Source organism: Taudactylus pleione, unplaced genomic scaffold (assembly GCF_031769625.1).
Source record: "Taudactylus pleione unplaced genomic scaffold, aTauple2 ptg000520l, whole genome shotgun sequence".
Classification (NCBI taxonomy): domain Eukaryota; kingdom Metazoa; phylum Chordata; class Amphibia; order Anura; family Myobatrachidae; genus Taudactylus; species Taudactylus pleione.
The window spans coordinates 9,088,994-9,108,017 of record NW_028284922.1 but is presented as its reverse complement, the minus strand read 5'-3'; the positions used below and the strand labels follow the sequence as shown (position 1 = coordinate 9,108,017).

The following is a 19,024-nucleotide window of genomic DNA, read 5'->3' as shown; positions in this document are numbered from 1 at the left end:
ACGCAATCAGTTGATTCATTTGCATTGCGCATGCATACGCATTGCAGTGCGTGTGCCAGACCCTGTGATCGGAACTGCAATCGCAGCGGCTACGCAGACCCATCGCAGAGTGATTGACATGAAGTGCCGTTTGTGGGTGCTGATGGGGGGTGGTCAGGCGAACGCAGGTGTGCCAGTGCGTTTCAACCCCATTGCATGGGCGTGCATATATTATCCGTGCGCTGAAGTAAACAATTTCTGAGTAAGGGACCTCCTGCTGGGAAAATCAATCCCTCCATTGACATTTCATCCCCGCAAGTATTACTCTCCAGTAACTAGTATTATATGCCTGTGTTCTCTCTGGTACAATAACACTTGCTATGATCAATTAGTATCACCTTTTAGAAACATTTGGATATTTATTCTATTCAGTAATATTGCCATATTGTATTGTGGACTGCTATGTACTCAACAGTGCAGCTAATTACTGTCTTCTGTTATTAAAACCACCTTACAGGATTATATTGGTTTGATATACTGCGGATTGCTATATGCTAATAGTGTGATTAATTAGCAGCCTGTATACTAATAATCTTATGGGAACCCATTGCTCTGATGTATATTACTTTTAATGTTTTTTATATATGTTTATACAGATTCTTAGAAATCGAAACAGTTTGTATATCTTGTTATACCTTAAATTTTACCCTTATGGAGCGTACACACGGTCAGATTTGTCAGACTTGTCAGATTTGTCAGATGAACGACTGAACGATTTAACGATTTGAACGATTTGGACGATTTGACCAAAGTTTTGAACGATTTGAACGATTGAACGATTTTTGACTGCATTAAAATGAATGGAATCGTCCAAGTCTGACTGCAAACCCATCAGATGTCAGATATCGTTAACTGACAAACGGGAACGCGCATCGTTGATCGTCCATCGTTCAGGCATGTCAGATATGAACGATTTTCCTTCAGATATGAACGACTGAACGATTTTTAAATCGTTATCGTCCATATCTGAAGAAAAAATCTGATCGTGTGTATGCACCATTACTGGCTGAGAACATTGGGTCTCATTCAGACCCGGTCGCAAGCGCTGAGCGCTCGCAACGAGTCAATGTATATGCCCTGCGCACGTGCAGCGGCTGCACTGCGTGTGCGCAAGCCCCGGAGAGAAAGAGAAATTCTCTCGCTCCGGAACTCTCTACAAAAGGGGCGGCTGTCGATGTTGATCGACAGCTCTCCCGGTTTTGTAGGCGGGGCGGGGGGGGTGGTTTCACAAACGGAGACGTTCCTTAAGGAACGCCTGCCGTTTTGTGGGCGGCCGCACTGACATCAGCAGTGATGTCAGCGTGGAGCTTCCTGCTTGATCAGAGCAAGAAGCTCCCTGGGGCTTGCGGTTGCCGAGACCCAACCTTAGGGTCTCGTCGCAAGCCCCGATGGTAGCGATGGTCTTGACCATCGTGACCATCACCTGGTCGGTTGCTAAAGCTGTGGGTGGTAACCCACAGCTTAGCTAGCGACCAGGAGGCCGCACTTAAAATTACAAGCAGCCGCCCTCATTCAGAACGAGCGGTCGCTTCTTGCGACCGCCTCTGAATGAGGGCCATTAATATGCCATTATAGGAATATTATGTATTAAATAAATCTTTTAATGAATTCTACACGGCGCTTCACTATTTTCCTTTTTCTGTTTGCTGACTAATTGTGGGATGCAGAGCCCACTGTGACAGCTGCCGAATTGAATTCAGGGTATTAATTGGTTAAACATCAGCGCACCTTCCTCCTATACCGGTTTTACCAATTGAAGGCAAAGATGCAGATAGTTGATGGTAGCTGTAGGGACAATGGCCCTGATTCAGAGCCGAACGCAAGTGGCTGCTCGTTCGCTCCGAGCGATGTTTGCCCAACTGCGCATGCGTACGGATCGTTATACGCATGCGCAAACCACTCAGTGCGGCCGAAATTCATGTGCTCGCAAAATAGCGAATGCCTGATAATTTGAGTGACAGAAAGAGGCGTATGTGGGTGGTAACAGGGGAAGGTGCTTGAAAACGGGGAGTGGAGATCCGATCGCAGGCGTGCTTAAAGGTCAAAATGGGCGTTTTATGGGTGTGCATATTTAAAACAGCAGCGTCATTGACCACGTCACTGGGTTCTTTTATAGCCAGAACTGCTCGCAAACTTGTGGTAGCAAAAACCAACCACAAGAATAGCGAGCAGTTCATACCCTGGTCGATGTACTCGATTAATCTAATAAATAGCGGACATGACGTAGGATGCGAGCGGCCAGGGGGCGTATTTTAAAAAAAAACGAACGCAAGTTTTGTTCGCTCATTCAGACCTAGAGGCGTGAACAGACCACAAACAGCGAACGGTTCATTTGAATAGCCACCCCTTGTTTTAGAACGAACGACCGCAAATAGCGAGTGGCTCTGAATGAGGGCCAATATTTTTATTTTCTCCTCACTTGCACTGTCAGTCAGTACCCCTGCGATGCAGCCAGCTGGAACCATTGCTGGTACACCATTACATAGTTTCATACCATCGATAGTTCAATCCATATTTTCCATCGATGGCAACTATCAATGTAGGGCACACCGACGGCTATCCCTAGCGAGCAATGCCTTCGTACTAGTAGGTTGCCTGGAATGACACAGGTGTAAATGATGTGGGACAGGTATGCGGTGGTGTAAATGATGTGGGACAGGTATGTGGAGGTGTAAATGTTGTGGGATAGGTATGTGGAGGTGTAAATGATGTGGGACAGGTATGTGGAGGTGTAAATGAAGTGGGACAGGTATGTGGAGGTGTAAATGATGTGGGACAGGTATGTGGAGGTATAAATGATGTGGGACAGGTATCTGGAGGTGTAAATTATGTGGGAAGGTATGTGGAGGTGTAAGTGATATGGGACGGGTATGTGGAGGTGTAAGTGATATGGCACGGGTATGTGGAGATGTAAGTGATATGGGACCGGTATGTGGAGGTATAAATGATATGGGACAGGTATGTGGAGGTGTAAATGATGTGGGACAGGTAGATGGAGGTATAAATGATATGGGACAGGTATGTGACAGTGTAAATGATGTGGGACAGGTATGTGGAGGTGTAAATGATGTGGGACAGGTATGTGGAGGTGTAAATGATGTGGGACAGGTATGTGGAGGTGTAAATGATGTGGGACGGGTATGTGGAGGTGTAAGTGATATGGGACGGGTATGTGGAGGTATAAATGATATGGGACAGGTATGTGGAGGTGTAAATAAAGTGGGACGGGTATGTGGTGGTATAAATGATATGGGACAGGTATGTGGAGGTGTAAATGATGTGGGGCAGGCAGGTGGAGGTATAAATGATATGGGACAGGTATGTAGAGGTGTAAATGATGTGGAACAGGTATGTGGATGTGTAAATGATGTGGGACGGGTATGTGGAGGTATAAATAATATGGGACAGGTATGTGGAGGTGTAAATGATGTGGGACGGGTATGTGGAGGTATAAATAATATGGGACAGGTATGTGGAGGTGTTATGTTGGTGGAAAAGGGATATTTAAAATTGCAGATGGGACCTACAAGTGGTTTTGTTCAACTTTATACAAATGTATTCATAACTGGAAAATCACACGAACCACATTTCCTGTACCACAAAATATTGTAAAGATTTTTATTTGCTGAAAACACTTTGCAGACCCAGTTTGCGAAAGCAAACTCGCATCTAATTGAATTGACCCCTTTGTTTCTGGCCCTGTAGCCTAGTAATGACTGAATGGGTTGGGTCATTCTATAGTTTCTATAGATCCCCAATATATAAAACACTGAGAAAATAAACTCCTTTTATGGGGCTCTGTTAAACAAAACTTTTATTGTTTGAATCTGAAATTTAACGACAAATGGCAACAATGCACACACTAAACAAAAAAATTATATTATGCATAATCATATAATCCACTTTATGTAATTTCTTAATAATTGATTCATTATTGTCATGCAGGAAATTGGATTATTTTATTTAGTATTTACGACACTTGTACACATTACCACTTTTTTCGTATTTTGTATTATATTTTTAATACATTCGCGTAACAATTTTTAATTGTACCAATTTAATTTTTTTCAGTTTATTTTTAGGTAATTATCTTACTAATGACAAAATTAACAGGATGTTACGATCACCCGTACAATGCTGTGTAAGACCCCTAGAGCAACTCTAACAAGGTTTTTCTGCCAATAACAGCTTCCCTACTTTCCCTTAGAGCTAATACACTCACCGGTACTTGGGTTGCTACCTGGTCTTAATAATTGTGACAGTAGGGGCTTACACGGCTATACATGTGATCACTGAATGTATAGCAGCTGATGGGGGTTCATGCTGGCACAGGTCACAATGCTAGTTGCTGTGCTGGAATGGTCGATGTATTGTGACCAGAATGACGTAGTGTGACCTTAGGGACCTAGATGCGTCTTGTATGTCAAGTTGCGGCCTTGAGGGCCGGGTTGTGGCCTTGAGGGCCCAGATGCGCCCTTGGTAGCAGCAGTACGTCCTACGTGGAAATGGAAGCTAGGCCACAGGCAGATGCCATAGATCAGGGATGGGGAACCTCAGACCCGGGGGGTATATAAGGCCCGCGGAATCATTTGAACTCTCCCTGTGAGCTTTTTACTGCTCGCCTCATCTGGCTAGCAGGGTGTCTAGAATGGCACCCTGCAGCCAAAATCTAAGCAGCAGTGCCGCCTGAAGCGTCCTTAGGATGCTTCAGACGGCTACACCGCTGCCTTTACAGCTCTCCAGAGCATCCTCAGGTTGCTCCGGGCATTGCTGTAATCACCGGTGATTGTAGACCCACTCCCATGTGAAATCACACTGAGGGGGTGTGGCCTGCACCAGGCCCGCAAATAATGTTATATATATCAAAATGGCCCTCGGCAGAAAAAAGGTTCCCCACCCCTGCCGTAGATGGAGGCAGAGTGAGCGGCAAGTGTAGATGGCAACAGGGCTGAGATAGAGGTCGGCACTTTGTGGAGAATGACGTGGGTGCAGTGAGGCCGCAGGAATGGCAAAGAACGGCAAGGTGTACAGGCAAGCAGAATAGAAAACAAACTGGCAGGATACCGGCAGACAGGGACACCGACAGACTGACATGAACCAGGTTTCACACACAAGGCATAAACTATCACCAGCAACTGGTCCAGATAGATTGAAAAAAGATCCATCACCAATAGCCTGTGGGTGCACAGATTGATTGACAGCTGACAGCTGTGACGCTGCACGTCTATTCGGCAGACCCAGCAGCACCCGCAGGAGTCTGGCATCTTGGTCTCCCAGCAACCACGGGCGACATCCCAGTTCGGCGATATCTAATCATAGAAAGATAGATTAGTCCATCATAAAAGTGTACGATTACTTCTGCTGTATATCCGGTGAATGGTAGATGAAAGAGCAGTGGAACTAATGCGGGTAGGAAAGTAGAGATGCTTCTGTCAGTGCAGACCATGGTGTGAACAGAGCAAATAATCTGTATATTGAGCTGTTTTCTGATGAAGCCACTCCAGGCAAAACGTGTGTCCATCCCGGACTCTGCTGGGTGCAAATGGAATCTGTCAGCTCAATTACCCTGGCACTGCACTTTTACCAATATCAGGTGCCATTCTTATTGATTAAAAGTTAAATACTCAACTGTGTACCACATATAGAGTAGGGATGTGCAGGCTCGTATTAGTTTGGATTTTTCCCCCAAATTTGGATTTTTCCCGCCAAAAATCAGGTCTCAGAAAGAGGCAAAACATTATCTTTCATGGACAAACATCATCTTTCATGGACTTTTGCCTCTTTCTGCAATAACAGCACTACTAAAGAGGGGTCACGCTGTGAAAGATAAATGACAAAGCTCAATTTGTGACAAAACTTTTGAAATGTACTTTTGCAGCACTTTGAACAATAGCTACACAGCTAAATCGGTGATACACCATATAAACAAAATAAACTCTCCACAAAAGAGTCACGCTATAACTACATCTCAATCGGTGACTCATCAGTTGCACTAAGCAGAACAGCCAATCTCTCTACAAAGTAGCCATGCTTTAAACTTATTTACTGCTCAATAAGGGCTCTATTTACTACAATCCGCATTTGGAATGCAGATTGTAGGGGGATATTACCGACTGAATTCGCATTGCGAATTCAGCCAATATCACAGGGATTTACTAAAAATCCCTTGCAGGGACATAGCTTGCGATAAAGCTCTGTTCCTGCGAATCCCCTCCGCACACTTATCACGGTATTTTTGCAAAAATACTGTGACAAGTGCCCCGCGCATGCGCTGGGCGCCGCTAAGCCCCTCCTCATGCCGCTAAGCCCCGCCCCCGCGATCGCGACCCCTCCCTTATTTACACTTACCTGCGGTGATCTGGGCTCCGGTGATGTCCTCCGTGGCTCCAGTCAGCTGAGCTTCCATCCTGCACTGGCCCACGATGGTGCAGGATGAGAGACCAGCTGACCAGAGGGAGGACAACACCGGAGCCCCGATCTCCGGTCCATGGACTAAAAAAACTAATATATATATTTTTTTTTAGCAGTGATCAGCTTGTTGTCTGTTTAGACCACACAGCTGATCACTGGGGCCGGCTCCGGGCTCTGCTCTGCCTGTTAGAGCAGAGCAGGAGTACGGTAACCAGGGAGACCCTGGATAACGCCACACTTTATTTTTAGTAACTACCAGACATATTGCATTTCCCATAACTGTGATGGGAAATGCGATCTGATTACTAAAAATATGTGATAATTAGGGGTTGGAGTAGAATTTTACGAATTCTTCTCCAATTGCTCTTTAGTAACTTTGTGATACTAAAATAATGTGAAAAGGGTGTGAAAACACCCTTTTTCACTTTATTTTAGTAAAAATAATGATAATAATAAATAGAGCCCTAAGTGACTAATCAATCAAGCTGAGCATATCGAAACAGATCATGTAGTAACCCATAAAACATACAAACAAATAGTTTCTATCAAACAGATTAAAGTTCAATGTCCTGTAGTTTAGGGTTCTTCTGCACTGAGTAAAATACTCCCATTTTTTTGTTCTTTCTTATACTATTTATTGATTCCTACCTATCTATACACTCTAAAATGTCGCTATTTAGCATTATAAGTCGCACAATAAATAATTGCTTTCAGACTTTGATTGTGGTTCCAAAGCACAAAAAGATATTATTCACTAAAAAGCAGATGGTTACACGCTGTGATCTAAATACAATTATCGCAAACAATTTATAACAATTTATAGAGTCACAAGGTACAGTCGTTACATACGCATGCGCTCTGGATCCAGATCCCGGCATCAAAGATGAAACCTCCGTCAACAGCAAAGAAAAGATGACTGCCTAGCTAGATTCAGAGAGCTTGCATATATACCCTTAAAGAGATAGGCAATACAATAGAACAAGTTGGCATGATTCCATTGGTTCTTCTTCCTGGTTCTTCTGTTACAATACAGTTCATAGGTCAGTTTGTATGATCACAGTCCAGCCTCCAACAGCTCTTTGTGTCCATTTTCCCGCTGAATAACAAGTCTAAAGTGGCTGCATTACAGAGTACATTTTAATGCCTAACTCTCTATGATCCATAATTTGCAGACGAATGTTGCGATTTCCTCACCGATGGAACCGGAAATCTGCAAATACACAGTGGTTTAGAAAGACACCAAACACGGTCTGCTTATCATGAACTAAACCTTAGATATCAAATAACATGTATTTCACAACACTAATGATAATGAATAAAACCTTAGATATTAACCTTTAAATGCTATGGAAACTTTTAGTGTAATTGTGTTAATGTGTAAATATTGGGATATTAAGAAAAGACGCTAGTTAGCGTTGTGCGTCTATGTGTTTGTGAAGTACACCGTGATACGTGTTTTGCAGGGTTCGTCATATTATATGTTTTAGTAAATGTATGTATTTATAGAATAAGGACTTTTAACATTGTTCTATTGCGTGGGAATCGCACGACGCTAAATAATAGAATCGCCGTATTTACTTATGTGTGAGATTCGGTAAAATGGCACTGGGTGGCCATTTGCAAAATGGCGTCTTGTTCCCATTCGCAAAATGGCGTCATGCAGATTTAATTTTAACAGATTCTGTCTCAGCCAATTATCCAGCTTCGACAGTCCACCCTTTGATAGCAAACAACATGCTATCATACTCTGATTTTACAATTAATTTAGGCTTACATTATGACATATTATTTAATGTTATATTATGGGATGGCACAAGGTGGTTCTTAAACCATCAATAATGTGTCTCTGAGGGACATAAAACTACCCTTATACGCACACCGCGGATCTTGGGAGCTCATGGGAAAGATGTGGGGATGCACCAACCCAATAAAGGAAGTCTTGAAGGGGAATAGGGACTTACATTATTTAAGGTGTTTAAAACTAACATTTCATAATACATTTCATGCATGTCTAAATCTTATACATCATCTGATGGTACCTTCTAGTTCAGGGTTCTAATGCAGTCCTACATTTACCTCAGTATTCATATTGTTACTTCTAACCACCATCATAATCTCATTCCTTCGATTTACCTTATCTGTACATTTTCCACATTTCAACACAGTAGGAACACACCTGACACATATGCCAATTACTAAGATGACAGCCAATATAAGGATCAGGAGTTTACCTATGCTAGCAATCATTTCCTGGACCCACTCTCCTAGACCGGAGAACCATTTTACTGGGTTCAGCCAAGAAACCCATTCCTCTACCTTCTCCTTTACTTCAGCCACTGAAGCATTATGGTTCTTCCGAAATTACCATTTCAGCTGCAGTATTTTGTCCATCTTCCGGTCTATCACCTCCTTGGGGTCACTAGTATTATTTGTAATATATGTGCAACACTTTACACCAAATTGGATGGCCAAAGTTACACAATACCCTCCAGTGACAGCTGTTAAATAATTTAAAAGTAATCTGTGTTGCACCAGTTCTTTCTTGTAGGCCTGTAACGCCTTACCTGTATACCTAAATGTGTCATCATACATCTCGGTGATATTATCTATTAATTTTGCAAGGTCTTGAATATAGCCAATGTGACTAAAACTTGAAAGCTAGTTGTCTCACTAATTAACTGTGTGGCCTTATGTACATCACCAGGTATCATATTCCTTTTGTCTCTGTGTTCATACTGTGTGTGAAGATATGGTGGTGGTGTGTTTTTATGAATACCAAGCATTGCACCATGTGTAAGGGTCATAACCTCTGGAAGTACTCTATCCAGATAACACAAACCTTTGGAACTCGGAGAGAGCCACTTGTACGCATTCCTTCCAAATATAAAATATACATCATCGGGGAGAACATAAGGAATAGAATGCATCATGATTGTCCAACACATTTCCCTAACAAACGATCCTATCTCAGGTTCTCCCATCTGGCTAACACATGTTTCTGGTTGTATAACCCTGGCACAGTACCCTTCTGGCACTCTGCCAACCATTTCTTTGATGTTACTTAATGTATACCGATACCGGAAGTGTCTTCCATTTAGCCTAATTGTGCGCAACAGTTCAAAATTTATAGGCTCATATCAGCTCTTAGTGAGAAGGTCATCGTCTGGTTATTCCCAGTTACCTCCCAACTTCCTGGTTTATTGGAGTTGGTGATGTTAAAACATAAAAGTGATGTATCTACTTGGTACTGGTGGAGTTTAAAATGAGGTGGTTTGGTGTTTAGAAATTTTCCATCCAGCGTCTTCCCTTGTTGCAGTTCTAAGACCTCAGAGACATTTAATGGAAATGGCACTAACCCTACATTATGCTGTCCCTGGGGCACATGAAAACACACCCAACAGTCAGTCTGTTTTAAAAATTTGCCCACCATAGTATGATGATCCTCTAAACGATACCCACCCCAATACTGATTATACTTAGGTTGGCTCGGCCAGATGCAATTCTCATCAACTAAGGACCCACAAAACTCACAAATACAATAATCCTCAGACGATAGACCTTCACACTGTCTCCGAGTTTCCAACATAGCAGATCTCTTAACAATTACTGTACTGGGTTTGGTCAGATACTCCCCCAGTTGGTTTAGCACTCCTTCTCCCAACTCCACTCCATTGATATCACCATCAGCTGCCCTCTCCATCCTCTGTCCTCCATCACAGAAACCAGAGATCCCGAAACAACCCAAGATAATGAGAACTCTGGGAGAATACACAAAGATAACCACAGCAGACCAATCCATTGCTGAAAACAATGATCTGCAAATTTCTTTAGCTCAGGTGTCTCATTGTAACCTTTAACCTTCCCAGAACACACTCACAATTGACATGTCTACGTTATCTGCCTCGATTCCGCCTTGTCACTGCACTGGTTGGTTGACCTTCTTACAGTGAGTGGAATGGACCCAGGTATCTCTCTCCGCCACTTTCAATGAAGTTGTACTCGTCAGCAACACCTGGTACGGACCTTCCCACCGATCTGTCAAACAACCTGAACGCAAGAAATTTCTGATCATAATAAATTCTCCAGGTTCAACATCATGACAGTTTGTTTCAGGCATATCATGTGACAACAATTTCAGTTTCTGCTGTTGCTGTTTTAACTGTTTACTCATTGTTATAAGATACCTTACAGTTACCTCGTTGTTACTTTTCAAATCTTCCTACAGGCTTATAATCAAATGAGGTTGTTTTCCAAAAAGGATTTCAAAGGGGGACAGATTGAGAGGGGGTCTAGGAGTTGTCCTGATACTATGAAGGACAAGTGGTAGTGCTTCTGGCCACCCCAGTCCAGTTTCCGCCATGATTTTACTTCATTTGTTTTTAATAGTCCCGTTCATCCTCTCCACCTTGGCACTCGCTTGCGGTCGGTAGGGAGTGTGAAGTCTACTATTAATACCCATCAACTTACACATGTTTTGGAAGACATCACCTGTGAAATGAGTACCCCTATCACTTTCAATAATTCTAGGGATACCGTATCTGCATACAAACTCCTGAACTATTTTCTTAGCAGTAAACGCAGCAGTATTAGTGGCATCTGGGTATGCATTAGAAAACACATCAGTGCACACTAATACATACTTCAGATTCCTGCAGGGTGGTAATTGCATGAAATCAATTTGTATTACCTGAAAAGGTCCATCGGTCGGAGGAATGTGGGATGGTTCGGTAGGGATCGTTTTCCCAATGTTTTTCCTCAAGCAGGTCAGAAAGGACATTGCTCTCTTTTCCGCTTGGGAAGAAAAACCCGGTGCACACCAGTATGCTCTCACCAATTTGCACATACCTTGCTTTCCCAAGTGAGTCAGACCATGCGCTGCCTCAGCCAGGCTTGGGTAGTACGCCTTGGGGGCCACTGGCTTACCTTGTCCATCTCTCCAGAGTCCAGAGGACTCTTGCCCATATCCCTTGGACATCCAGACTGCCTTTTCCTGAATGGAACACAAATTTTGCACCTCGATTAATTTCAGCATGTCAATCATTTGAAACATCATTTGGTTAATTGGCACGTTTACTTTTAACCCTGCTGCCCATTTGGCAGCTTCATCTACCCTGCTGTTGCCCAGTGACACCGGATCATCCTCACAGGTATGGGCTTTACACTTAATTACTGCCACTACCTTAGGCAATTGGATCGCTGTCAGTAGTCCTTTTATATGTCTGGAATGTGCGATTGGTGTGCCTGCTGCTGTCATAAAATTTCTCAGACGCCATAGAGCAACGAAATCATGTACCACCCCGAAGGCATACCTAGAAGCAGTGTAGATATTAGCAGATTTACCTTCTGCTAATTCACACGCTCTTCTTAGTGCCACCAGCTCCGCCACATTGGCCGAGTGAGGTGGACCTAAAGGTTCGGCCTCTATGATGTCTTCATCATTTACCACAGCATAACCTGTACATAACGCTCCAGTGTCAGTTTGTCTATGACAACTCCCATCCGTGTAAAATGTCACATCTACATTTTCTAAAGGTGTATCCCGTAAGTTAGGTCTTGCAGTAAAGGTCTGATTCAGATATTCCATACAATCATGTGCATCAATATACCTGCAAAACTCACCTTCCGCTAGTGACTCACCTCTCTCCACCCTTTGTGCATCCTGTTGCACATATGGTAAATACATTGCTGGATTTAACATACTGCACCGTTTAATGGTGATGTTTGCAGGTGCTATTAGAGCTAGTTCCCATTTTGTGAACCTAGCTGAGGAGACATGTCTGGTTTGGGCAGAATTTAGCAAAGCAGATACAGCATGGGGAGTATAGACAATCATATCATGGCCTAATACTACATCCTCTCTCTTACTGACCAATAGAGCAGTTGCTGCTACACTTCTTAAACACGTTGGGAGTGATCTTGCCACAGTGTCCAATTGTGCGCTGTAGTATGCTACGGGCCTATTGGCATCACCATGTTTTTGTGTGAGGACACCTGCTGCACAACCATTAGCTTCCATACAGTACAAATCAAAAGGTTTTTCATAAACAGGTATTCCCAATGCAGGTGCTCTTGTCAGACTATCCTTAAGGTTAAGGAAAGCCTGCTCTGATTCCTCTGTGTGTATGATACGATCGGGCTTTGAGGAAGAGACTAAGGGCCTCATTCAGAGGCAGTCGGAAAATGCAAGCGGTCGCTCAGAAACTGGGCGGCCGCTTGCATCCTGACCGCCTGCCTCTGTTGCGGTCGTTAGGCTGTGGGTTAACACCCACAGCTCTAATGACTGCTCCAGTGATGGTCGCGATGGTCAGAGACCATCGTGACCATCGGGGCTTACGACGAGACCCTAGGGTAGGGTCTCCCTTGTCGTAAGCCCAGGAGAGCTTCTGGCTCTGTCTGAGCCGGAAGCTCTCCACTGACATCACTAGTGATGTCAGTGGGGCCTCCCCCAAACGGTAGGCATTCCCATGGGAATGCCTCCATTTGGGCTGCCACCCCCCCGGGCCGCCTTCCAAACTGGGCGAGCTGTCATTCAACATCGACAGCTCCCCCCCTTTGGATCGAGACCCACTACGACCGGCGCTGTCGGTCGTAGCGGGTCTCACGCATGCGCACGACGGTGCCGGCGCCGTCATGCGCATGCTCTGTGGGGGGCCATTGACCTGGTCCGAGCGCATCGGCACTAGCGACAGGGTCTGAATGACCCCCTAAGTCCTGTAATGGCAAGGCCAAAATAGAAAAACCTGGGATCCACATTCTGCAGTATCCACACATTCCCAAGAAGGTACGGATTTGCTGTTGGTTCTGCGGCAGTGTCATGGTCTGTATGGCTTGGATTCTGTCATTTGTCAGATGTCGTAACCCCTGGGTTAGGCAATGTCCCAAGTATTTAACCCTGGACTGGCATGGCTGTAGTTTGTCCTTAGCAACCTTGTGTCCTGTGTGCGAGAGACACAAGTTTAGTATCTTTTAAACATGACATAAATGAATCAGAACACAACAATAAATCATCCACATATTGTATTATAACAGATCCATTGGCAGGTTGAAAAGATTGCAAACAGTCATGTAAGGACTGGGAGAAGATACTGGGGCTGTCTATGAAGCCCTGGGGCAATCGTGTCCATGTGTATTGTACACCCCTGTATGTAAAAGCGAATAGGTACTGACAGTCAGGATGAAGAGGTACAGAGAAGAAAGCAGAACAGAGGTCAATGACAGTAAAATGGGTTGCATTTGGTGGGATCTACATAAGAATGACTGCTGGATTTGGCAATACGGGAAATAGGCTCTCTACTACCTTATTAACCCCTCTAAGGTCTTGTACCAGCCTATAACCCCTCCCACCACTTTTCTTCACAGGAAAGATGGGACTGTTGGCTACATTTGCTGTACGGATTAAAATTCCCTGTTGTAATAATTGCTCAATTATGGGATAAATCCCTGTCTCTACCTCCTGTTTTAATGGGTACTGGGGAATTGTTGGAGCTTTCCTACCGTTTTTTTAGATTTACTATTACAGTAGCTACATTTGCCATTAATCCAGTGTCCTGTCCATCCTTGGTCCAAAGTGAATCTGGTATTTGGGATAACATTTGATCTACCTGAGATGGATTTTTACCTGAACCGGTAGAGTGATACATTAACCTTTGGGGAGAATCCAACATATCCCTCACCTTGTGTGCCACTCTCTCTGGGATATCTAAGAATATACCATCAAGGGTACAATATATGACACATCCCATGTTACATAACAAATCCCTTCCCAGTAGGTTAGTAGGAGCCGCTGCTGCCAGGAGAAAAGAATGCCTGGTATGCAATGGCCCGATAGTAACCTCTGTGGATTTGGTTAAAGGATAATGTTGCACTTTACCCATTACATCCATTGCTGGTACTGTCTCGCTGGTCATCTGTAAATTAGCTGGAGATTTTATCACTGATCTGGTCGCCCCTGTGTCTACAAGAAAAGGATGTTTAGTACCAGCTACATCAACCATCATCACCGGTTCTTCACTAGTACTTCCAGTTAACCTGACTATCTGTAGACTACAGGTATGACCTGACCTCCTAGCGTTGACTCTCACTCTCCAATACAGCATTTAAGGCCACAATTGGAGCTGGTGACTGTGGGGAATTTCCTGCATTCTGGCTGCATTACAGCGTACATTTTAATGCCTAACTCTTTATGATCCATAATTTGCAGACACTTGTTGCGATTTCCTCACCGATGGAACCGGAAATCTGCAAATACACAGTGGTTTAGAATGACACCAAACACGGTCTGCTTATCATGTACTAAACCTTAGATATCAAATAACATGTATTTCACAACACTACTGATAATGAATAAAACCTTAGATATTAACTTTTAAATGCTACGGAACCTTTAAGTGTAATTGTGTTAATGTGTAAATATTGGAATATTAAGAAAAGACGCTAGTTAGCGTTGTGCGTCTATGTGTTTGTGAAGTACACCGTGGTACGTGTTTTGCAGGGTTGGTCATATTATATGTTTTAGTAAATATATGTATTTATAGAATAAGGACTTTTAACATTGTTCTATTGCGTGGGAATCGCACAACGCTAAATAATAGCATCGCCGTATGTACTTATGTGTAAGATTCGCTAAAATGGTCGCTGGGTGGCCATTCGCAAAATGGCGTCTTGTTCCCATTTGCAAAATTGTGTCGTGCAGATTTAATTTTAACAGATTCTGGGCCTGATTCAGAGCCGCTCGTAAGCGGCCGCTCGTTCGCTCTGAGCGATGTTCGCACAACTGCGCATGCGTATAGGTCGTAATACGCATGCGCGAACCAGTCAGTGCGGTCGAAAATCGTGTGCTCGCAAAATAGCGAATGCCTGCTAATTTGAGTGACAGGATGAGGCGTTTGTGGGTGGTAACAGGGGAAGGTGCTTGAAAACGGGGAGTGGAGATCCGAACGCAGGCGTGCCAAACGGTCAAAACGGGCGTTTTAACGGTGTGCATAATTAACTAAGTAGCGTCATCGACCACGTCACTTGGTTGTCTTTTAGTCTGAAGTGCTCGCATGATTGCGGTAGGAAAATGCTACCACAAGAATAGCGAGCAGTTCATACGCCGTTCAATGTACTCGATTAATCTAATAAATAGTGGAGATGACGTATGATGCGAGCGGCCAGGGAGCGTTTTTTTCAAAATAGCGAGCGCATGTTTCGTTTGCTCGTTCAGACATAGAGGCGTCAACAGACCGCAAAGAGCGAGCGCTTAATTTAAATATCCGGCCCCTTTTTCAGAACGACCGTCTGCAAATAGCGTCCGGCTCTGAATCAGGCCCTCTGTCTCAGCCAATTATCCAGCTTCAACATATTATTATGAAGTTATCGGTCAGTGGCACTCCTATATGTAAAATCTGAATATTTTCAAATAAAAAATAATAAATTCAGAACAATTGGGAAACCAAATAACAACCCATAATAAATAATAAACAACCAAACTGGGTGAGTCTTGGTGCAGGAATTGCAACTCCTATTCTTTAAACTGGTGTAAAATTACATGATTTTTAAAACTCTAAGGCTCCCAAAAACCCAAAAACCGAGTGATAAATGGTTCTCCAGCCAATCAGCTCCCAACTGTCATTTTTCTAATAGTTGACATTTGGGGGCTGATTGGCTGGAGCCCCATTTATCATACACAGTGAAATTTATCACTAGTTTTGGTGATAAAACTCGTTAGGAGATATTAAGGGCCTCATTTACTATCTGTAACAATTTTTATTAAGGGTGGGACTCTATAGGGTAAATTTACAAAAGTGAGACTGTAGAAGTGGAGATGTTGCCCATAGCAACCAATCAGATTCTACTTAACATTTAACTAGCACCTTCTAGAAGATAATAGCTAGAATCTGATTGGTAGCTATGGGCAACATCTCCACTTCTAATAACTCTCACTTTAGTAAATGTACCCCTATGTGTGTAAAGGGGCCCATACATCAGCAATCACAAAAAAAATGATTCACAGATTCTGTTTTTTCCTACCAATTTAAAGATTACCCAGTCCACCAATCTAAACCCATGAGGCCCCCATACATCTGCGATGGGATAGGAAATGCTGATCCATGGTCGTAAATGTTGACCGGCGGCCATCGATGTTCTGCGATCTGTTGCAGGATCAGTGAAATTTTACATGCTAAATTTCACTTTTGTTATAATTTTTTGATTGTGATCGGCATATCTGTGAAATCCGACATGTTGGATTTTACCGACCCTGCAATGTTGGATTGCAGGATCGCTGCTTTGCGACGATCCATCTCTGTTGTATGGGGGCCTATATTTTACATTACAGATATGTTTTAGTGATTTGCAGAACATTTTCAGGAAAGACAGATTTGCCAATCTTGAAAGGCTCATCATTTCACTAGTAACGGTCTGCAAATTGGCTGATTGGTACCATACACTAGCAATCTACAGCCCTGATTGGTCTGTGAAATCCAACATGTTGGACAACCTGATTCACCAGAATCTGCGACCTGTGAACCCCATACATTGCATATTTTATTTTTTAACACAATCATCTGCAAAGCACAGAATTGCCCAAAATAATTGCTGATGTATTGGGGTCTTGCTTTTTTTGTTTTACTCCCAACTCAGAATCAGGCATCTGTGTGCTCTGGACCTGATTCAGACCTGCTCGCTAGATGCGGTCGCTCGCACACAGCGTATGCAAATTTGGCACACACCCAGCAAGGCAGGCGATCGCACGGCAAGGCATAAGCATACCCACTTTGTCTTGGCGTGCAATCGCTTTGTGTATGCAGACGCCCACCAGCCTGTCTTAAGACGCCCACTTGCGCACGTCATCTCCAGGAAGTGTATGCAACCATCGGTACATCAGGTACCATCAGAAGCGAATGCAGCACTTGAGGGAGACCATACCTTACCGCAAGGACTGCGAGCACTTCAGTGTGAAATACAACCAGGTGACGTGTACAATGACGCTGCCTGTTAATTATGCACGCCTCTGAAACAGCGTTAAGACGCTCAGGCACGCCTGCGTTCGCACCTCAACTCTCCCGTTTCTAGTAGCCAGCCCTGTTCACCACATGTCAGCAACAACCCATGCAATCCACACATGCAAAGAAATCAAACCATAGATGTCCATAATTAAGTTATGTGTAATAATGTGAAATGACACAGGGAAAAAGTATTGAACACATGAAGAACGGGAGATGCAAAAAGGCATGGAAAGCCAAGACACCAGCTGAAGTCTATCAGTAATTAGAAAGCAATTCTGCCACTTGTCAGTGCAAATAAATATAAGCTGGTTCAGTCCCAACTGATGGCCTATAAAAATGTGTCTCATTACCAAGGTGTAACACAAGAAACATCTCATGATGGGTAAAAGCAAAGAGCTCTCTCAAGACTTTTGCAACCTTATTGTTGCAAAACATACTGATAGCATTGGTTACAGAAGGATTTCTAAACTTCTGAATGTTCCAGTGAGCACTGTTGGGGCCATAATATGGAAGTGGAAAGAACATCAGTGCAAACCACTGTTTATTAATTTCTTTATGCAAACAACACTGAAAAAGAGTGCAAACATTGCATCAATAACAAACAAGAAGCATTGTGGATAAAATAAATGGCATATATGCAAATTATTCTACACAATACCCATAATGTAAAACGATTGTAATAACTGATGCCATTAGTTGTACTCTACCATATCACTCCCTCACAGTCATCACATACTTGTAATGATCGTTGAGCAAAATAAATACTAAAAAGGATCTCAACTTATCCACCACTTTAGATAAAATTTGTATATGCTAAAATTACACTGGGAGTAGTTTAATTCACACACCTGTAGAAATAGGGAGACTATTTTTTTATCTTTTCTACTAATATATATTTCATTTATAACACTTACTATATTGCAAACCACTGTTCATTAATTTCTTTGTGTAAACAACACAGGAAAAAAGTGCAATCATTGCATCAATCACAAGATGCACTGTGGGTAAAATTTACATATATGCAAATTATTATACCTATAATGCATCATGATTTTAACAACTGATGCTATTTGCACACTGTATTATATATTTCACTCACAGACATCACATTGTTGTAAATATTTTTATATTTTTTTCCCTGAAGCCCCAGGTGAGTGGCTTCAAACACCCAGTGAAAACAGTGCAAAACTGTGCTGAGGGCATAGACTTTGGACCCTCTCTAAAAGGAGAAGGGCCCCGTTACTCCCCATCTCCTCAGAGCCAAAATGCCTACTGAGGAGAAAACAGGGTCTTTGGATTCCCCCTTGCCAAAGCGCATAGAGACCCCTTTAGTACCCAACCCCCAGAGTCAAAAGGACCCTTAGAGGGCAAGGGTCTTCAGACTTTCCTCTGGCTTGGGGTCATCCATTTCTCCCCAGAGTTGGCCGAAGCTTCTCCCTGGAGAACAGAATCTTCAGCTCTCCCCAAAAGGAGAGAGCCTCTGACAACTTGGGGAGAGGGTGACCCATAAGGATCTCACCTAAACCCCTAAACAAATGTGAACACACACACGAAAAACATAAAAAGGTGTGGTGTAGTGCAAAAAA

The 19,024-nt window shown here is 43.3% G+C and overlaps 1 protein-coding gene across 3 annotated transcripts in view; it reads left to right on the top strand.

The window, feature by feature from the left end:
• The window catches only part of LOC148501331 (uncharacterized), a 276,950-nt gene that overhangs the window by 1,586 nt on the left and 256,340 nt on the right, over positions 1-19,024 (top strand). The gene's annotated exons all lie outside the window — the stretch shown is intronic.